The sequence below is a fragment of the Hyperolius riggenbachi genome, chromosome 10, assembly GCF_040937935.1.
Source record: "Hyperolius riggenbachi isolate aHypRig1 chromosome 10, aHypRig1.pri, whole genome shotgun sequence".
Lineage (NCBI taxonomy): Eukaryota > Metazoa > Chordata > Amphibia > Anura > Hyperoliidae > Hyperolius > Hyperolius riggenbachi.
This window is the reverse complement of record NC_090655.1, coordinates 270,232,192-270,255,761: the sequence shown is the minus strand read 5'-3', so window position 1 is coordinate 270,255,761 and position 23,570 is coordinate 270,232,192. Positions and strand designations below refer to the sequence as shown.

At 45.9% G+C, this 23,570-nt stretch overlaps 1 protein-coding gene and 1 pseudogene across 2 annotated transcripts in view; one reads left to right on the top strand and one right to left on the bottom strand.

The window, feature by feature from the left end:
• Positions 1-23,570, top strand: part of LOC137535392 (zinc finger protein 665-like) — a 976,927-nt gene that overhangs the window by 255,043 nt on the left and 698,314 nt on the right. The gene's annotated exons all lie outside the window — the stretch shown is intronic.
• On the bottom strand, positions 746-23,570 carry LOC137535862 (zinc finger protein 84-like; annotated as a pseudogene).

Below are 23,570 nucleotides of genomic sequence, written 5' to 3'. Positions count from 1 at the left end.
ATTACACATGGTACCAAACATAGTGATGGCCCGTTAGAAAGGAGAGCGAGAGCTTCCTAGTCCTGGCGTTGGGTTCATTGGCTCCACCAGCTTCCTGTGGTCGGTTGCACTCCAGCAATCCACCTTTGTGAGTAGCCAATTTACTTTATATTTGTTGCTTCATCAACATACTATGCTATTTGTTCCTATGTTTTCGTCTCCTGTGCCTTTTTCTCCAGGGTGTCAGTACACCCCCCTCCCCTCCTTTTCCGCTGCTGTGTGTATCCAGCTTAACATTGCTGGAAGATAAATCCCTCTCTTCTAATCTTACTGGACTTTGTGCATTCAGCTCACATCTCTTCATGTTTTCTGAATATAAAACAAAGAAACAGAGAGAACTAAGAAAATGATGTTTCCCTGTCTCCTTCTGTCTGGATGAATGGGAGCTTCTAATATTCATAGCCCAAAAGTATATTATTTTTAATATACTTTTTCAGGAGATGCTGCAGATCTTGCATCATTTGCATAAAAAGCACCTGGTTAATTAACCCTTACAACTAAACATATAAAACATGAACTCAGGCAAGTTCTATGTCACCTCCGTTCAGGGATTTTAATGCTTTAACAAACCAATAAACTGAGTAGCATGAAAAATGTCCTCAGGACTCTTTGCTGAAATGTTTCTATGAGCACTTAGCAAGAAACAAAATAAACTTTGTAAAAGACCACTTATGGCCAAAACATTTCCCATACACACACAACACAACACAAATACATAACAAGCAGTGATTTCTAAACAAAACATTTCCCATACACAGCACATGCTTAGAACTTGCCACTAGTGGGATCTCCCATGACTGACAAGGCTTTCTTTACACAGAACACATTTCCCACACTCAGCACATGAATAGAGCTTCTCACCAGTGTGAGATCTCTCATGTCTAACAAGATGCGATTTCGGTGAAATACATTACGCACACTCAGCACTTAAACATGAGTTCTCTCGTGTTTAATAAGGCCTGATTTACATATAAAACACTTCCCACACTCAGTACATGAATAGGGTTTCTCACCAGTATGAGTTCTCCCATGTGTGACAAGCTGTGATTTTTGAACAAAACACTTCCCACACTCAGCACACGAATAGGGCTTCTCACCAGTGTGAATTCTTCCATGTGTTACAAGCTGTGATTTCTGAACAAAACTTTTTCCACACTCAGTACATGAATAACTGTGTAATCTCTCATGTCTGACAAGCTGTGATTTCCAAGCAAAACTTTTCCCACACTCAGTACATGAATAAGGCTTCTCTCCACTGTGAGATCTCTCATGTGTGACAAGCTGTGATTTACATTTAAAACATTTCACACACTCAGTACATGAATAGGGCTTCTCACCAGTGTGAGATCTCTCATGTTTGACAAGGTCAGATTTACATCCAAACCATTTCCCACACTCATTACATGCATAAGGCTTCTCACCAGTATGATGCCTCTCATGTTTGACAAGGTCTGCTTTATATTCAAAACATTTCCCACACTCAGCACATGAATAGGGGTTCTCATTCTCACCAGTGTGTTGTTTCTCATGTTTAACAAGGTCTGCTTTATATCTAAAACATTTCCCACACTCAGCACATGAATAGGGTTTCTCACCAGTGTGAGATCTCTGATGTCTGGCAAGCTCTGATTTACATCCAAAACGTTTCCCACACTCAGCACATGAACAAGGCTTCTCTCCAGTGTGAGTCTTCACATGTTTCACAAGATGTGATTTACAATTAAAACACTTGCTACACTCAGCACATGAATATGGTTTTTCACCGGTGTGAGATCTCTTGTGTACGACAAGCAGTGACTTCTGACTGAAACATTTCCCACACTCAGCACATGAATATGGCTTTTCACCAGTGTGAGATCTCTGATGTCTGACACGGTCTGATTTACATCTAAAACTTTTCCCACACTCAGTATATGAATAGGGCTTCTCACCAGTGTGAAATCTCTCGTGTTTGACAAGGCCTGATTTAAATCCAAAACATTTCCCACACTCAGCACAGGAAAAGGCCTTCTCACCAGTGTGAGATCTTTCATGACTTATGAGACCTGTTTTAGATATGAAACACTTCCCACACTCTGTACATGAATAAGGCTTCTCACCTGTGTGGGATCTCATATGACTGACAAGCTCAGATTTTTGACCACAATATTTCCCACACCCTGTACATGAATAGGGCTTCTCGCCAGTGTGGGATCTCTCATGACTGACAAGCTCTGATTCTTGAATAAAACATTTCCCACACTCGGCACAGGAAAAGGGCTTCTTCCCAGTGTGAGATCTGTTGTGTCTGATAAGCTGTGATTTCCGAGCAAAACATTTCCCACACTCAACACAGGAAAAGGGCTGCTCCCCAGTGTGAAACCTCTCATGTCTGACAAGATGTGCTCTCTGTACAAAACATTTCCCACACTCAGCACATGAATAAGGCTTCTCACCAGTGTGGGATCTCTCATGTATAACAAGATGTGACATATGTGCAAAACATTTCCCACATTCAGCACATGAATAGGGCTTCTCACCGATGTGACATCTCTCATGTCTAACAAGTCTCGATTTCCAATAAAAACATTTCCCACATGTGGAACAGGAATACGACCCTTCAGCAGAGTGAGATATCTCATGTTTGACAAGGTTTCCTTTATCTTCAAAACATTTTCCACACTCAGCACATGAATAGGGCTTCTCACTGGTGTGAGATCTCTCATGTGTGACAAGATTTGATTTGGAAACAAAACATTTCCCACACATGGAACAGGAATGCGACCTTCCAGCAGGGGGAGAGCTGTGCTGGGAATGAGGCTCCTCAGGGTTAGACAGGTGAGAGGAGTCTGGGAGAATATTTGGGATCACCAGGATATCTGCAGGAGACTCTTGTCCAGTGACATCATCATCCGTTGTACAGTCTGTGGATACAGAGAGACGAGTCTCTGAGAGGTTCCTGATGCCGGGATTCCGCCCTGCAAATAGAGAAACATCATCACTTCCTGTTAGAAAGTTCTCAGGGGAGGAACAATTATCATTAGGGAGGGTCAGTTAGCTGCTGATAATTCTAAATAGTTGCAAAGTTTATGCAGAATGAAAATGGACCAGATGCAGCAGCTGCATTGCTTTACATATAATTAACATACAGTTTGCACCATCTCAGAGTTATTGGCATGTCATTGACCACCACTAATTATCAGCATGAAACAGAACTGCAGAAGGTTGTGCTCATTACAGGCGGCCAATCACATGACAATAACTGCCTTGCATGCAAATTTTAACTTGCTTGGAGTTCATCTAATGAAATGCATTTTCTGACAAATGTGATTAGTTGCATCACATTTGCATACAAGTCAGAGTTATTTGCATATCATTGACACCTAAAGCGTTGGCCATACATTTAAAAGCAGTAAGTTGTAGACCTTGATGAGACAATGGAAGCAATGTGTTACTCCTGTGACAACAGACCTGTATGTAGTTATAACAAGAGATCTGTGTTCTGTTTGTAGAGCAATGTGGTGTCACTTACACATTCCTATTACCATTGTGTAGTCTTATAATATAATACATTTAGTGCACTACCCACCTCCCAAACACTGAATACATCGCTGCAATGTCCCAAACTCACTCATGTATAGAAATAATAGGATAGCTTGTCTGGGTGTGCTTCTCACATAAATACAATGAAAAGTCTATATAATGAATACAGCGCTCCACACTAACAGCACAAATACCCAACAAAATAATGTCCTGCCAGCTCAGTCCACTGGGACCAGGAGGCTTTATTAAAGGTTACCCGAGGTGACATGTGACATGATGAGATAGACATGGATATGTACAGTGCCTAGCACACAAAGAGAGTTAAATATCAGGTATGTAAGTGACAGTTCCTGTCTGAGTCAGGGCCGGGTCAGACTACAGTGTGACCCTCACTGATAAAAAATTCCAACTATAAAACACTTTCCTAGCAGAAAATGGCTTCTGAAAGCAGGAAAGATAAAAAGGGTCAATAGTTCATAGATTTAAGCTTTGGCATACTTCAATGAATGTGTCATTGAGCAAAAACAATAATACAGCTAAACCTTAAAAAGTACATTTAAACATAAAATAAAACTGTGGATTATCTTAAAAAGTAATTTAAGGAGAAGGAGGATAGATACAATAGTTTATTTCATTAGTTTATTTTCGCCTCGGGTGTCCTTTAATGGATGGCCAAGCTGGAGACAACACTAGGGAACAATGGATCTGGTCCATATAATGGGAAGCAGTCAGGGGCTTCCCTGCTTCTAAATATGGATGTTTAGACGTCCTTCAGTCTCCTCCTCTGGCCCGTTCTGTTTTAAGGTAACCATCCATCTAGAGATAATGGACAGATTCAACCAACAGACAGATCTCTCTGGAATCTGTCTGCCCATACACAGCAGGCTGATTGTCTATCGATTTTAGTATGATATCTTTGGGTAATAGGTCTTGTGGCATGGCCTCACCACCCCCGGCCACGCCCCCCCCCCCCCCCTGCCTGTGAATTAAGATACTTTAGCTGTCCGCTATTCACAGAGTGTCCATTGTACTTCTGCACTGGCGCCCCACATGGCTGCCGATGTAATAGCACATGGGGCGCATGTTTGATATTTTACCTGCACCTCACATGCCGGGGCTGTGGAGTCGGTACAAAAATCACCTGACCCGGACTCCACAGTTTATGAAACCACAGACTCTGGGTACACAAAATTGCTCTGACTCCTCGACTCCAACTCTTAAAGAGGAACTCCAGGGAAAATAATGTAGTAAAAAAAAGTGCTTCATTTTTACAATAATTATGTATAAATGATTTAGTCAGAGTTTGCCCATTGTAAAATCTTTTAAATCCCTGATTTACATTCTGACATTTATTACATGGTGACATTTTTACTGTTGGCAGGTGATGTAGCTGCTGCATGCTTTTTTGGCAGTTGGAAACCGCTGTAAACAGCTATTTCCCACAATGCAACAAGGTTCACAGACAGGAAACTGCCAGGAATACCATGGTCCTCAGAGTTTCTTGTGGGAGGGGTTTCACCACAATATCAGTCATACAGAGCCCCCTGATGGTCTGTTTTGTGAAAAGGAATAGATTTCTCATGTAAAAGAGGGTATCAGCTACTGATTGGGATAAAGTTCAATTCTTGGTCGGAGTTTCTCTGTAAGTCTAATATAGTGCATTTGTTGCCTACTATGTGGTTCTTTTGAATCCTTAGTCTAATACTTACCAGGGCTGTGGAGTCAGTACAAAAATCACCCGACTCCTCAGTTTATGAAACCAAGGACTCCAACTCCAGTTACCCCAAACTGCTCCGACTCCTCAACACCGTCCCCTTCGTTTAATACTTACCAGGGCTGTGGAGTCGGTACAAAAATCATCCCACTCCTCAGTTTATGAAACCACCAACTCCAGGTACCCAAAAATTGCTCAGACTTCACAGCCCTGCCACGGGCTATATGCTGGTACTCAAGCTGGGCCCGAATGCAGAAGTACAGTGGAAGGCATTACAGGTAAAGTATTTTGATGCACTGGGGGGCTCATGTAACATTTCTCTCTACATGACAATCCCCCACCTAATAGATGTCCGGCCGGTGGAGTTTTATCTCAATGAAACATTTCCTGAAGTGAGGGAACAGAATGAATTTATGAGTCCACTCCTGGAACTGGTGCTAAACTGGAATTTATTTTGCTTCAATGGCAGATATTACCAACAAGTGAATGGGACATTGATGGGGCGGCGGATGGGGCGGCTTATGCCTGCCTGGTCTGTGGGAGAGACATGATGTGTATGGACTCTTCCAGCACCGAGTCTCGCCCTCTGGGTAAGGTATATAAACGATGTACTGGTGGTGTGGATGAGGGTGGGATGAGAACAGAGCTGGAGTTTATTGTAGCCTTAAATCAGAATGGGAGAAACAGACTCACACCTTCAGTGATGTTGAGTTTCCATTCTTGGACATGATGGTTAGGATCAAGGATGGAGTATTAATTATATATATGTGTGCCAGAAAGTGGGTGACGATTAAAGTCGGTCACACATGGTTGGAGGCAATCAATCAACAGGGTCAGGCAGATGACAGTCACAGGTCACAACGGATGCTGGCCTATGATGTAACTATATTATTTATTACACAGTACAGAAGCTAATAAACTCAAAGACTAAGTACAGAAGCTAATAAACTCACAGACTAACAGTAGAAATTAACTGAACGGGTATAGTAGTACACAGGTAACTAATAAATCCCTAGTGTACTACACAATAATAACTAAGTCGTGTGCCAGACAGTGGGTGACAACAATTAAAGTCGGTCACACGCGGTCAGACGCAATCAATCAATAGGGTCGGGCAGATGACTGTCTGTCACAGATCACAACGGATGCTGGCCTGTACACAGTCAGTAACTAACTATTAACTAACAAAGTACTGAAGCTAATAAACTAACAGACTACAGCAGTACAAATTAACTAAACTAGTACTAGTACACAACAAACTATAATCCCTAACCTACCTAAGCTAGTAGTAGGCTAAGGCTACCTAGGCTAGCAGGCCTAGCCTGCACACAGACTAACACTAGCTTAGCACAGTATACAGTCTACACTAGCTGACTAAAAACAATCAAATTACTATCTATCTATAAATTAGTACAATCAATGTGTTTAGGAGGTGATTAGGAAGCAAAACGCTAGGTTAGCACAAGAAGCACTTGCTCAGAGACACGCAGCAGCACTGGAGATACTCTCAGTACCGCTCAGTCACACAGCAAGGATGGGCTCAGCAACATGGCCGCCGCCTTATATAGAGGAGGGGAGTGCCAGGCTCCCCTCCTCTGATTGGTTGCTAGGGTTACCAGGGCCTCGGCTGGAGGACTTCTGATGTCATCCCCGAATGCCAAAGCCGAACCCACCGCATCATCCAGCTGAATTCGAGTGCGCATATTCGGGAAACTTCGCATTCAGATTCGGCTTCAACTTCGGCAAACCTGAAAATCCACCCGAATTTTTGGGTAAATTCGCATTCGGGAGTCCTGGAGAGCAACCCTGGTAAGCACACAAACATAGTGCACACAAAATTCATATCTAAATAAGCATAATTGGCCATATATTAATTCCTGCAGCAATAATGATCAAATAAACATATAACAAATTATCAGTCTACTTCCAATTTGATTTAGCTGGATCATAAGGGGACAGGCCAAAATTGCCATAATACCTCATTGCAAAAATAAGTTCTATTTCTAAAAGGAGTATTCTCACATGGTGTCTGTCGGAGCAGTGCCCAGCAGGGGCCCCGGCACCCCCAAATAGAGCCAGATTGGAGTGCCAAACAGGGACACCCGCCAGCCATAAAATAAAATACAGAATGTCTAAGCTGGAAGGAAGGATGCAAAGCCCTCCATCTCGTTCAACCCAGGAGGGGATGTAGCGTTTAGATCAAAGATCCATCGATGGATCCCTTTGTTTAAATAATCTGTCCTGATTGCCCCCTCTGATCGACCTGTGTATGCGGTCTATGCCCACAATTCTACAAGTCTGGAATAATCTATTTACACTTTATAATATATGCCAGAGTCATTTTTTTGGCTATGACCTGTTGTGAGTATCACAGGATGAAGCTGCTTCTGACGAGAAAGTTACCCAGAGATCTGTATTATTTAGAAATATTAGGTCGTATTATCCCTTTCTTCCCTACCTCAGATTAGTGAGTCCCTCTTTCAGGAATAGGAGAGGTGGTGGCATGTAGCAATTGTATGTGTGTACACATCCTCTCCTGGTCTGTCTGTAAGCCCAATTCCAGCACTCCGACACATTGATTGTATCCATGGGATTGGATGGTCTGTGTGCCCAACTAGATTAGGAGGCTTGAAGCAGGCTGGCCAGTAGGGGGCGTGTCAGCTTCCATAAGAGCACAGGCTTGGAAGTGATTGGGTGAGAGTTTGTATACACAGCTCAGGTAGCAGGTCTTACAGGAACCGAGGATCTGTAATTTTTCAACACTATAACTGATTTGAATTGTGAATTGTAGGAAGGCCGAGACCTAAAAGCTGAGGGGCAGCAGCTGGCAAGATTCAGGATCAGATCTCTCCCGTTCCACAGTCCTGGCCGCCCTGCTTTGCTCTGCACACTGACACTTTGTGCTGCTGCTGTCAGTGGCCACAGAGGAAGGGATGGGCTGTGCGCTGCATGACCTTCTCTCTTACCTAACCTGGCCTGCTGTCCTGTCCTTTTCCCTGGCCTGACCGGCGGCTCCTATGTGTCCGGCAATCCATGTGTGCACTGTGACTGAGACAACCATCTGCACCCTCCTCCACAGCCTCCAACCAATGAGTAGAGATGGGCCGAACGGTTCGCCGGCGAACGGTTCCCGGCGAACTTAGGTGGTTCGCGTTCGCCTTCCGCAGGCGAACGTTTCCAGAAGTTCGGTTCGCCCCACAATGCACTATGAGGGTCAACTTTGACCCTCTACATCACAGTCAGCAGGCCCAGTGTAGCCAATTAGGCTACACTAGCCCCTGGAGCCCCACCCCCCCTTATATAAAGCAGGCAGCGGCGGCCATTACGGCCACTCGTGTGCCTGCATTAGTGAGAGTAGGGCGAGCTGCTGCAGACTGTCTCTCAGGGAAAGATTAGTTAGGCTTAACTTGTTCCTCCTGGGCTGGCTGCATACCTGTTCTGTGAACCCACCACTGCATACCTGTGCTGTGAACCCACCACTGCATACCTGTGCTGTGAACCCACCACTGCATACCTGTGCTGTGAACCCACCACTGCATACCTGTGCTGTGAACCCACCACTGCATACCTGTGCTGTGAACCCACCACTGCATACCTGTGCTGTGAACCCGCCACTGCATACCTGTGCTGTTCAGTGGACCCGCCACTGTATACCTGTTTAGTGAACCCGCCACTGCATACCTGTTCTGTTCAGTGGACCCGCCACTGTATACCTGTTTAGTGAACCCGCCACTGCATACCTGTTGTGTTCAGTGAACCCGCCACTGCATACCTGTTCTGTTCAGTGGACCCGCCACTGTATACCTGTTTAGTGAACCCGCCACTGCATACCTGTTCTGTTCAGTGGACCCGCCACTGTATACCTGTTTAGTGAACCCGCCACTGCATACCTGTTGTGTTCAGTGAACCCGCCACTGCATACCTGTTCTGTTCAGTGGACCCGCCACTGTATACCTGTTTAGTGAACCCGCCACTGCATACCTGTTCTGTTCAGTGGCCACCAAAACCTGCACTCTCGCCATGGTGCGCACCAGTCCAGCACGGCCGTCACTACACAAACAGCTGTTTGCGGTGCGTTACACGGTGAGTTTGGTGTGTCAGTGTGAAGCAGTACCTTAATTACACTACCTGATTGATGTATACACATGCAAGATGTTTGAAAGCACTTTAGGCCTGTCATTTAACATTCAATGTGATTTCTGCCCTTAAAACGCTGCTTTGTGTCAAATCCAGATTTTTCCCCGGGACTTTTGGCAGCTATCCCACTCCGCCATGCCCCCCTCCAGGTGTTAGACCCCTTGAAACATCTTTTCCATCACTTTTGTGGCCAGCATAATTATTTTTTTTTTTTCAAAGTTCGCCTCCCCATTGAAGTCTATTGCGGTTCGCGAACTTTTACGCGAACCGAACCTTCCGCGAAAGTTCGCGAACCCGGTTCGCGAACCTAAAATCGGAGGTTCGGCCCATCTCTACCAATGAGCAGAGGAGAGGGGCAGGACATTGCAGGGCCAGCCAGGAGTACAAAGCAAGGGGAGGTCTTGCTGCACCGCTGGGGCTGATGGACAGGACAAGATACCCCAGGGTGCAGGCGCAGAGCGAGATCTCCTAATACAAGTAATAAAGCCCCCTCCAGTGTAACAGGGGGACCCAGCAATGCAGGCCCTGGTGTGATCGGTGGTGTGAGAGCAGCTGCTGCTGACAGCCGGGAGGTAAGAAAGACTACTCATCAAAACTTCCCTGAGACCCCCCTTCACTACAGGGCCCAGGCAAAATTACCCTGCCCCCCCCCCCACACACACACTGCCACCCCCTCTACTAAGTGATAATAATGCTGACTTTGTTCCCCCCTTGCCCCACTTCTCCTCTGTGCTCTGATGCTTGTTATCACATTATACATGCTGCCGGGCCACTGAGAAGATGCAGCCAGGGAGGATGAAGATGGGAAGGCATGGACTAATGGAGGAGAGCACCAGCTGAACAGGCAAATCACACGCTGCCGGAAACTTCTGTAGGAATTTTGGGGACCACTATATAGCAGGTAGGAGACCTGGAGGGGGCGGTGGGTGACAGAGTGCCTTGGGCAGTGAAGGGTACAAGTCCGACCCTGGCAGCACCCTGGTAGCAGAAATAGCCGGGCCTGATTGAGTCCATGCTACTGCGCAAGTGCAGGCAGCTCACGCCTGCTCAGCAGCATGGACCCAATCAGGCTCAGCTTTTTCTGCCGACCGTGACGGCGCTACTGCGTATGTGTGACCTGCTGACAAGGCTCTTGTCGGAGGAGGTGGACGAGGGAAGCCTCTGTATAAACCAGCTTCCCTCTGCTCAGGTAGACTGAAATGTCCTACAAAACAGCTGTCACTGAGGCGCTGGGCTTTCTTACGGCACTTTTTGAGATTTTGCTCTGGATATTTGCCTGATGAAGCTGGAACCTAGTCCTGAGAAACGCGTTGCATTCTCTAGGGCTGATGCAGAACATGCCAATAACATTCCACACTGCACACCAATGTAACCAGCCTGTACTGAACATAATAATGCTCTGTGTACCAATAGCGCAAGAGTTTTACCATAGCAGTGCGCGTAAACCGTGTACGTGTGCTATGGGGGTAGCGCGGCACGTGCTACACTGCCGTGCCATGCGTACACTGTTTATGTGCATTGATTTGGTAACGCTATCAGCACAACAAGCGTTACTAGGTTTGGTACAGACTGGCCACATTGCCACGTGATGTGCAATATTATCGCCCTTTGTTGCTTCAACCTCTGCAAGAGTTTTTATTTTCTCTCTCACTCTAAATTTTCTTCCTTAACACTTGAGAGGAGACAAATTCATATCCTCCTCTTTTTAAATTATTAATAATTATTTAGTATTTATATATAGACTTGTCACTAACAGTCCCTCAGAGGAGCTCACAATCTAATCCCTACCATAGGGATATGCCCATCATACTCTAGGGCCAGCTTTGTTACTGGGTAATATATAATACCCTTAGCTTGATCAGCTACGTTCTACTGACTGTGCAGGCGGCCTGCGGATCTCATCGCTGGATCCGGTCAGTGAAGGGCGGGGAATATTCTTTAGGATCCAGTGTGGGGTACAGAGGCACAGTCACATCTCACAGCTTCCTTTTACAGTGGACCTGACCTCTTGCACAGGACAGAAGGAGATCATAAAGAAATGCACCCTGTATGTATGAAATCTCACAGGTAGTATAAGCGTACAGCTATTTTCAATTTTTTGATGGCTGAGTCAGTGCATATACTGTAGTTCCCCAACCAGAGGCTGCAGTTAGCCTATTCACCACAAGATGGCGAACACTCGCCTCCCAGGTGGAACGCACAGAAAGGAAGTAATGATCAGTGTTGGGCGAACATCTAGATGTTCGGGTTCGGGCCGAACAGGCCGAACATGGCCGCGATGTTCGGGTGTTCGACCCGAACTCCGAACATAATGGAAGTCAATGGGGACCCGAACTTTTGTGCTTTGTAAAGCCTCCTTACATGCTACATACCCCAAATTTACAGGGTATGTGCACCTTGGGAGTGGGTACAAGAGGGAAAAAAAATTTAGCAAAAAGAGCTTATAGTTTTTGAGAAAATCGATTTTAAAGTTTCAAAGGGAAAACTGTCTTTTAAATGCGGGAAATGTCTGTTTTCTTTGCACAGGTAACATGCTTTTTGTCGGCATGCAGTCATAAATGTAATACATATAAGAGGTTCCAGGAAAAGGGACCGGTAACGCTAACCCAGCAGCAGCACACGTGATGGAACAAGAGGAGGGTGGCGCAGGAGGAGAAGGCCACGCTTTGAGACACAACAACCCAGGCCTTGCATGAGGACAAGAAGCGTGCGGATAGCAATTTGCATTTTGTCGCCATGCAGTCATAAATGTAATACAGATGAGAGGTTCAATAAACAGGGACCGGAAACGCTAACCCATCACAGATGTTCATTGTTCATGTTACTTGGTTGGGGTCCGGGAGTGTTGCGTAGTCGTTTCCAATCCAGGATTGATTCATTTTAATTTGAGTCAGACGGTCTGCATTTTCTGTGGAGAGGTGGATACGCCGCCGATCTGTGACGATGCCTCTGGCAGCACTGAAACAGCGTTCCGACATAACGCTGGCTGCCGGGCAAGCCAGCACCTCTATTGCGTACATTGCCAGTTTGTGCCAGGTGTCTAGCTTCGATACCCAATAGTTGAAGGGTGCAGATGGATTGTTCAACACAGCTACGCCATCTGACATGTAGTCCTTGACCATCTTCTCCAGGCGATCGGTGTTGGAGGTGGATCTGCACGCTTGCTGTTCTGTGTGCTGCTGCATGGGTGTCAGAAAATTTTCCCACTCCAAGGACACTGCCGATACCATTCCCTTTTGGGCACTAGCTGCGGCTTGTGTTGTTTGCTGCCCTCCTGGTCGTCCTGGGTTTGCGGAAGTCAGTCTGTCGGTGTACAACTGGCTAGAGGAGGGGGAGGATGTCAATCTCCTCTCTAAAGTCTCCACAAGGGCCTGCTGGTATTCTTCCATTTTGACCTGTCGGACTCTTTCTTCAAGCAGTTTTGGAACATTGTGTTTGTACCGTGGATCCAGAAGGGTATAAACCCAGTAATTGGTGTTGTCCAGAATGCGCACAATGCGTGGGTCGCGTTCAATGCAGTCCAAGGCCGAAGAGGTCATAGCCTAGGGTCACAAAACCTGTTTATTGGGCAATTTCAATGGTGGCGAGTCTGACGTACATAAATCGCAGCAATGGCCGTTAGCAACGTCTGAATCTCACGAAATGTCTCATGCAGGTAGAAGACATATTGTTAGACTTGGGCTCCAAAGATGGGTTCCCTACATCTCTGCAAACCAGAGTTACAGGGCTCCAAATTTGGTAAAATCCCCCATAGGCTTTCATTGGGCCTCCTATTTACAGTTCCAAAATCTCACATCTTTTCAAAGGGCAATTACTCAGCAGTGGCAAATTTTCTAGCATTGTAGGGACCCTTAGGGGGAACATGACTGGTGAGTTTCGGGCCCCTAGGCCAAAGAGGTCATAGCCTAGGGTCACAAAAACCTGTTTATTGGTGCTATTTCAATGGTAGTGATGGTGACGTACATAAATCGCAGCAATGGCCGTTAGCAAAGTCTGAATCTCACGAAATGTCTCATGCAGGTAGAAGACATATTGTTAGACTTGGATTCCAAAGATGGGGTCCCTACATCTCTGCAAACCAGAGTTACAGGGGTCCAAAATTGGTAAAATCCCCCATAGGATTTCATTGGCTCCCTATTTCACTTTCCAAAATCTCACATCTTTTCAAAGGGCAATGGCTCAGCAGTACCAAATTTTCTAGCATTGTAGGGACCCTTAGGGGGAACATGACTGGTGAGTTTCGGGCCCCTAGGCCGAAGAGGTCATAGCCTAGGGTCACAAAAACCTGTTTATTGGGGCTATTTCAATGGTAGTGATGGTGACGTACATAAATCGCAGCAATGGCCGTTAGCAAAGTCTGAATCTCACGAAATGTCTCATGCAGGTAGAAGACATATTGTTAGACTTGGATTCCAAAGATGGCGTCCCTACATCTCTGCAAACCAGAGTTACAGGGGTCCAAAATTGGTAAAATCCCCCCTAGGATTTCATTGCCTCCCTATTTCACTTTCCAAAATCTCACATCTTTTCAAAGGGCAATGGCTCAGCAGTACCAAATTTTCTAGCATTGTAGGGACCCTTAGGGGGAACATGACTGGTGAGTTTCGGGCCCCTAGGCCGAAGAGGTCATAGCCTAGGGTCACAAAAACCTGTTTATTGGGGCTATTTCAATGGTAGTGATGGTGACGTACATAAATCGCAGCAATGGCCGTTAGCAAAGTCTGAATCTCACGAAATGTCTCATGCAGGTAGAAGACATATTGTTAGACTTGGATTCCAAAGATGGCGTCCCTACATCTCTGCAAACCAGAGTTACAGGGGTCCAAAATTGGTAAAATCCCCCATAGGATTTCATTGGCTCCCTATTTCACTTTCCAAAATCTCACATCTTTTCAAAGGGCAATGGCTCAGCAGTACCAAATTTTCTAGAATTGTAGGGACCCTTAGGGGGAACATGACTGGTGAGTTTCGGGCCCCTAGGCCGAAGAGGTCATAGCCTAGGGTCACAAAAACCTGTTTATTGGGGCTATTTCAATGGTAGTGATGGTGACGTACATAAATCGCAGCAATGGCCGTTAGCAAAGTCTGAATCTCACGAAATGTGTCATGCAGGTAGAAGACATATTGTTAGACTTGGATTCCAAAGATGGGGTCCCTACATCTCTGCAAACCAGAGTTACAGGGGTCCAAAATTGGTAAAATCCCCCATAGGATTTCATTGGCTCCCTATTTCACTTTCCAAAATCTCACATCTTTTCAAAGGGCAATGGCTCAGCAGTACCAAATTTTCTAGCATTGTAGGGACCCTTAGGGGGAACATGACTGGTGAGTTTCGGGCCCCTAGGCCGAAGAGGTCATAGCCTAGGGTCACAAAAACCTGTTTATTTGGGCTATTTCAATGGTAGTGATGGTGGCGTACATAAATCTCAGCCATGGCCGTTAGCAATGTCTGAATCTCACGAAATGTCTCATGCAGGTAGAAGACATATTGTTAGACTTAGATTCCAAAGATGGGGTCCCTACATCTCTGCAAACCAGAGTTACAGGGGTCCAAAATTGGTAAAATCCCCTATAGGCTTTCATTGGGCCTCCTATTTACCGTTCCAAAATCTCACACCATTTCAAAGGGCAATGGCTCAGCAGTGGCAAAACTCACCAGTCATGATCCCCCTAAGGGTCCCTACAATGCTAGAAAATTTGGTACTGCTGAGCCATTGCCCTTTGAAAAGATGTGAGATTTTGGAAAGTGAAATAGGGAGCCAATGAAATCCTATGGGGGATTTTACCAATTTTGGACCCCTGTAACTCTGGTTTGCAGAGATGTAGGGACCCCATCTTTGGAATCCAAGTCTAACAATATGTCTTCTACCTGCATGAGACATTTCGTGAGATTCAGACTTTGCTAACGGCCATTGCTGCGATTTATGTACGTCACCATCACTACCATTGAAATAGCCCCAATAAACAGGTTTTTGTGACCCTAGGCTATGACCTCTTCGGCCTAGGGGCCCGAAACTCACCAGTCATGTTCCCCCTAAGGGTCCCTACAATGCTAGAAAATTTGGTACTGCTGAGCCATTGCCCTTTGAAAAGATGTGAGATTTTGGAAAGTGAAATAGGGAGCCAATTAAATCCTATGGGGGATTTTACCAATTTTGGACCCCTGTAACTCTGGTTTGCAGAGATGTAGGGACCCCATCTTTGGAATCCAAGTCTAACAATATGTCTTCTACCTGCATGAGACATTTCGTGAGATTCAGACTTTGCTAACGGCCATTGCTGCGATTTATGTACGTCACCATCACTACCATTGAAATAGCCCCAATAAACAGGTTTTTGTGACCCTAGGCTATGACCTCTTCGGCCTAGGGGCCCGAAACTCACCAGTCATGTTCCCCCTAAGGGTCCCTACAATGCTAGAAAATTTGCCACTGCTGAGTAATTGCCCTTTGAAAAGATGTGAGATTTTGGAACTGTAAATAGGAGGCCCAATGAAAGCCTATGGGGGATTTTACCAAATTTGGAGCCCTGTAACTCTGGTTTGCAGAGATGTAGGGAACCCATCTTTGGAGCCCAAGTCTAACAATATGTCTTCTACCTGCATGAGACATTTCGTGAGATTCAGACGTTGCTAACGGCCATTGCTGCGATTTATGTACGTCAGACTCGCCACCATTGAAATTGCCCAATAAACAGGTTTTGTGACCCTAGGCTATGACCTCTTCGGCCTAGGACTGCATTGAACAAGACCCACGCATTGTGCGCATTCTGGACAACACCAATGACTGGGTTTATACCCTTCTGGATCCACGGTACAAACACAATGTTCCAAAACTGCTTGAAGAAAGAGTCCGACAGGTCAAAATGGAAGAATACCAGCAGGCCCTTGTGGAGACTTTAGAGAGGAGATTGACATCCTCCCCCTCCTCTAGCCAGTTGTACGCCGACAGACTGACTTCCGCAAACCCAGGACGACCAGGAGGGCAGCAAACAACACAAGCCGCAGCTAGTGCCCAAAAGGGAATGGTATCGGCAGTGTCCTTGGAGTGGGAAAATTTTCTGACACCCATGCAGCAGCACACAGAACAGCAAGCGTGCAGATCCACCTCCAACACCGATCGCCTGGAGAAGATGGTCAAGGACTACATGTCAGATGGCGTAGCTGTGTTGAACAATCCATCTGCACCCTTCAACTATTGGGTATCGAAGCTAGACACCTGGCACAAACTGGCAATGTACGCAATAGAGGTGCTGGCTTGCCCGGCAGCCAGCGTTATGTCGGAACGCTGTTTCAGTGCTGCCGGAGGCATCGTCACAGATCGGCGGCGTATCCGCCTCTCCACAGAAAATGCAGACCGTCTGACTCAAATTAAAATGAATCAATCCTGGATTGGAAACGACTACGCAACACTCCCGGACCCCAACCAAGTAACATGAACAATGAACATCTGTGATGGGTTAGCGTTTCCGGTCCCTGTTTATTGAACCTCTCATCTGTATTACATTTATGACTGCATGGCGACAAAATGCAAATTGCTATCCGCACGCTTCTTGTCCTCATGCAAGGCCTGGGTTGTTGTGTCTCAAAGCGTGGCCTTCTCCTCCTGCGCCACCCTCCTCTTGTTCCATCACGTGTGCTGCTGCTGGGTTAGCGTTACTGGTCCCTTTTCCTGGAACCTCTTATATGTATTACATTTATGACTGCATGCCGACAAAAAGCATGTTACCTGTGCAAAGAAAACAGACATTTCCCGCATTTAAAAGACAGTTTTCCCTTTGAAACTTTAAAATCGATTTTCTCAAAAACTATAAGCTCTTTTTGCTAAATTTTTTTTTCCTCTTGTACCCACTCCCAAGGTGCACATACCCTGTAAATTTGGGGTATGTAGCATGTAAGGAGGCTTTACAAAACACGAAAGTTCGGGTCCCCATTGACTTCCATTATGTTCGGAGTTCGGCCATGTTCGGCCCGAACCCGAACATCTAGATGTTCGCCCAACACTACACGTGACCCGTTCGGCCAATCACAGCGCTAGCCGAACGTTCGGGTAACGTTCGGCCATGCGCTCTTAGTTCGGCCATATGGCCGAACAGTTTGGCCGAACACCATCAGGTGTTCGGCCGAACCCGAACATCACCCGAACAGGGTGATGTTCTGCAGAACCCGAACAGTGGCGAACACTGTTCGCCCAACACTAGTAATGATGCCACAGAGAGGATGTGATTTACCACAGCAAGAGGAATTGCAGGAGGTCGAGACACACGGCTGTAAGAGGACATACTTGTTATATATCGGGCAGAGCAGAGGTCGGGGTGGACATACTTGTTATATATTGGGCAGAGCAGAGGTCGGGGTGTACATACTTGTTATATATTGGGCAGAGCAGAGGTCGGGGTGGACATACTTGTTGTATATTGGGCAGAGCAGAGGTCGGGGTGGACATACTTGTTATATATTGGGCAGAGAAGAGGTCGGGGTGGACATACTTGCTACATATTGGGCAGAGCAGAGGTCGGGGAGGACATACTTGTTATATATTGGGCAGAGCAGAGGTCGGGGTGGGCATACTTGTTATATATTGGGCAGAGCAGAGGTCGGGGTGGTCATACTTGTTATATATTGGGCAGAGCAGAGGTTGGGGTGGACATACTTGTTATATATTGGGCAGAGCAGAGGTCGGGCTGGACATACTTGTTATATATCGGGCAGAGGAGAGGTCAGGGTGGACATACTTGTTGTATATTGGGCAGAGCAGAGGTCGGGGTGGACATACTTGTTATATTTTGGGCAGAGCAGAGGTCGGGGTGGACATACTTGTTGTATATTGGGCAGAGCAGAGGTCGGGGTGGACATACTTGTTATATATTGGGCAGAGCAGAGGTCGGGGTGGACATACTTGTTATATATTGATTTTTATTGAAAAAATATATACAAAATATACAATACAATAAATAATAATGATATTCGTGATCAAAAGGATCACAAAAGCAAAACATCCATAATCTATATATACATTGTATATCCTATTCATAATGTATTAGCAACAATACTATTTACACAAGGTGATTAATTATCCATATCACAAACTTGTATCAAGCAAAACAAAGAATTATAAATCCCTGAGCAGAAGAATACTCATTCAATCTACATTCAAAACCAGACAGGACAACAGGAAACATGAATCCATCACCTACACCCAACAAGTGACTATCACCAGAAACAATAACCACTCATTCTGCCATTTATGCAGGAGGGGTAAACAAAGACAAAAATATCAAAATCAACACAGGACAAACAAGGACACCCATAAGTTAGTTGGAGGGATAACTCCACTAATTATGTCTGCGGCCAATCATCAAAAAAGGTATGAAAAAAGAATAAAAAAACTGAAAAAGGGTGATAAGAGACAGAAAGCTCGCCCAGAAGAGACGGAGATAGGCTAAGGAGGCCTGATGTTCTGCCACGCAAGAACCCAGGCACCTCTGCCCAAACTACGCCTCTCCAAGTCCCGGATCCTAGATACCTCACCCAGAATATTGCCTACCACCACCTGAACAGGAATGGTTTTATGCCTAAGTGGTACCTGACACCGTGCCAACCATGTGTGCTGCCTAACAACTAAGCTGACTAAGTATAAGGTGCATAAATCAAAACCCTGGTGGTGTCTGAATGCTCCATACGCCCACTCTTCGTAACTTAGACGCTCCAGAAAGGGAATACCTAGGCTTCCTCCCACCTGTTTATACCCTTCAACGTTAAAAGGACAATGAAGTAGAAAGTGGTCCATGGATTCCTCAACACCACCACACTCCTCACGAGGACATCCACGTGCCTCCACCTTCAAGCACTTAACATTACTTCTAACGTAAAGCTTACCATGAAAAGAGAGCCAAGCAATATCCCACAATTTATTTGGAATCCGCGGTGAATTAAGAAGTCGCAAACCTTCCTCCAATTTTACGCTTGGGCAATCTCTCAGGTACAGTGGGTCATGAAAGTATGAGTCTACCACCCGGCTCGTAAGGACACGCCTCTCGACCGATTTGATATCCTCCACAGTCAATCCCCACTGCCTTAATTTTCTCAAGCACATAACAACATAGGTCGGAAGATCCGCCACAACATCTCTGGAAGCCGCTTCACTGATATTCCCCCCTGCCCCTAGGTACGACAGGTCAGGGGGGGCATGAGCCAGCTGCTCCATTGCTGGAAGCAGCTGGCTAGTGCAGAGAGGGCCCCTGCAGGCCAAGGCCTAAGCAGGGACCTCAGGAGTCTCTAAGCCCAAAACCAAGCACCGAACTGGGCTAGGTATAAGCCGGTTATGCTGCTCTCTGGATCTCAACAGGAGCTCCCCAACACACGTCTGCTCTGGTGCACAGACTTGTTATATATTGGGCAGCGTAGAGGTCGGGGTGGACATACTTGTTATATATTGGGCAGAGCAGAGGTCGGGGTGGACACACTTGTTATATATTGGGCAGAGCTGAGGTCAGGGTGGACATACTTGTTATATTGGGCAGAGCAGAGGTCGGGGTGGACATACTTGTTATATATTGAGCAGAGGTCGGGGTGGACATACTTGTTATATATTGGGCAGAGCAGAGGTCGGGGTGGACATACTTGTTATATATTGGGCAGAGCAGAGGTCGGGGTGGATATACTTGTTATATATTGGGCAGGGCAGAGGTCGGTTGGACATACTTGTTATATATCGGGCAGAGCAGAGGTCGGGGTGGACATACTTGTTATATATTGGGCAGAGCAGAGGTCGCGGTGGGCATACTTGTTATATATTGGGCAGGGCAGAGGCCGGTGTGGTCATACTTGTTATATATCGGGCAGAGCAGAGGTCGGGGTGGACACACTTGTTATATATTGGGCAGAGCTGAGGTCAGGGTGGACATACTTGTTATATTGGGCAGAGCAGAGGTCGGGGTGGACATACTTGTTATATATTGAGCAGAGGTCGGGGTGGACATACTTGTTATATATTGGGCAGAGCAGAGGTCGGGGTGACAATACTTGTTATATATTGGGCAGAGCAGAGGTCGGGGTGGACATACTTGTTATATATTGGGCAGAGCAGAGGTCGGGGTGAACATACTTGTTATATGTTGGGCAGAGCAGGGGTCGGGGTGGACATACATACTATAAATTGATTGGCTGTACATCCATGATGCAAATTTCCCCTTCCACAACGTCATGCAAGAAGCCCTGCTTTGTGATCTTCACTTTCTTTGGGGGGGGGGGGGGGGGAATTTGGTCAAACTGCCTTTCAATAACAGTGTTACATTACAGTTGGCCACACCCACAATTATGGTGACCACGCCCATTTTCCCAACACAGCACTTAGCATACCGCACTCTCCCTTTATACTTTGTGCCCCAGTTCTCTCAGGATTCTAGCCACGCCCTAAGTCACAGAGCCAGCCTCCCGAATCCAGGAGGACTCTGTAAACAGCAGGTCGAGCCACTTAGATAGGTCCAGGGGGTAAAGCAGCAGCCAACTGCCTCCATATATGGGTGTGAGGCAATAGCCAATGTAACTTGTTGTAAGTAGAATGGAAAAACTCTTCAGGACTATGATTTAAACAAATGTTTTAACTAGTTAAATTTCTATGGGTTTTTTCCCCTTTAGGACCAGAGCAATTTTCACCTTTCAGCGTTCCTCCCGTTCATTGCCTAATAACTTTATCACTACTTAGCACAACATAATGATCTATATGTTGGGTTTTTTGCCATCAATTAGGCTTTCTTTGGGTGGTACATTTTGCTAAGTTATTTTTATTCTAAATGCATTTTAATGGGGATAATAAACAAAAATGGAAAACAATTCTTAATCCTATAGTTTTCAGCCATTGTAGTTTTAAAATAAAACGTGCTACTGTGGATGAAACCCACACATTTTATGTGCCCATTTGTACAGTTATTGCAACCTTTATTTTTCCCTAGTACAACGTATGGCGACAATATTTTATCTGGCAACAAAGGTATTTTTTTTCTGATTTGCGTCCTTCACTAATTGCAAGACCATATTTGCAAAAATAACAGTAATATGCCCTCCCAACACACATATTAGAAAAGGTCTGTCCCTGTATTTTTTTTTTTACTTGTCATTTTTTTCTCTATATGCAAATGTTTTATTTAAGTAACTATGGGAGGGGGGGGGAGGTAATGGGTCAATTTTAATGGTATATGTATGTATTTTTTTTGTATTTAAAATAAAATTGTAGGTGTAATTTTACTATTTGGCCACAAGATGTCCTCACATTTTCTTCCTGTGTGTACTGTTAGTACGTGAAAAGGAAGTAACGTGTGCATGTGTTACTTTCATTTTATCAGTGGCCACAACATCTCATTGATACTGTTGGCCATTGATCATTGTCTCGCATATCGGTGAGTGGGAACTACCTTCCCATTCATTGATCTGTGCACTAACAGGCGACAATGAGAATGCAAACGGGAGCATGCAGCAGCGGTAGACGAATATCTACATCCCTGGGACTTCAGAAGAAGTGCAACGGGATGTAGATATGCTGCACGTAGTGCAGTAACTAGTTAATCTAGCTATCAGTTGTTTCTACTTCTGTTATCTGCATTACATTTCCAAAATGTTGTCTTCTCTGGCTATTTTCGAGAAAAGGCTGTAACAAACCGCTCCAGTTTTAGGCCACACCCCAAGCCGGTTGTCAACCCTAGTTTTGACTTGTTTGCTGGTTTTCTAATGGCCCCACTACAAGCGTCAAAAAATATGGCTAGCATCTCCCCATAGTAATAATTCAGTTCAGTCACATCACAGCGCAAAGACAACATGTCCATCCAGTATAATCCTCCCTGTGTCCCCCAGCATTGCCATTATCCTCCAGTATGTAATGTCCCCCACCCCAGTAATGCCATTTTTCTCCCAGTAATGCCATGTCTCCCCCAGTATAGCCATGCCCCCTCCCCCCGGTCCTCCAGCATTGCCATTATCCTCCAGTATGTAATGTCCCCACCCCAGTAATGCCATTTCTCCCCCAGTATAGCCATGTCCTCCCTGTGTCCCCCAGCATTGCCATTATCCTCCAGTATGTAATGCCCCCCCACCCCAGTAATGCCATTTCTCCCCAGTATAGCCATGCCCCCCTGTGTCCCCCAGCATTACCATTATCCCCAGTATGTAATGTCCCCACCCCAGTAATGTCATTTCTTTCCCAGTATAGCCATGTCCCCCGCATTGCCATTATCCTCCAGTATGTAATGTCCCCACTCCAGTAATGTCATTTTTTTCCCAGTATAGCCATGTCCCCCCTGTGTCCCCCAGCATTGCTATTATCCTCAAGTATGTAATGTCCCCCACCCCAGTAATGCCATTTCTGCCCCAGTATAGCTATGTCCCCCCTGTGTCCCCCAGCATTGCCATTATCCTCCAGTATGTAATCTCTCCCACCCTAGTAATGTCATTTCTTTCCCAGTATAGCCATGTCCCCCCTGTGTCCCCCAGCATTGCCATTATCCTCCAGTATGCATTGTTCCCCACCCCAGTAATGCCATTTCTCCCCCAGTATAGCCATGTCCCCCAGCATTTCCATTATCCTCCAGTATGCATTGTCCCCCACCCCAGTAATGCCATTTCTCCCCCAGTATAGCCATGCCCCCCCCCTGTGTCCCCTAGCATTGCCATTATCCTCCAGTATGTAATGCCCCCACCCCAGTAATATGTAGTGTCCCCCGCCCCAGTAATGCAATTTCTTTCCCAGTATAGCCATGCCCACACTTCAGTATTGCCATCTTCCCCCACCTCCATGCAGAATAGTAATAGGAAGGATTACATTGGTTTATAGCTAGCTGTCACAGTGTGCTCCAGTCCTCTGCTCCCATTAGCCTCAGTCTCTGCCTCTCCTCATATCCTCATCCATCTACCACTACCAGCACTGCTGTAACATCACAGGAATGGTAACAGTGGGAGGGGGTTGTGAGGAGAGAAGGCCAGCTGGAGAGGAGGCAGAGGAAGGACAGGACTGCAGCATGCTGTGAGTATAGTGCACAGGTAGCTTTAAACCAGCTTATTATGCTTTCCTGCAATACTCTGCATGGACCTACCATCCACAAGTGACAGCAATGGGGGGTGCTGGGCAGAGGGGGATCCTGTGTTGGCAGTTTCACCACCGATAACCAT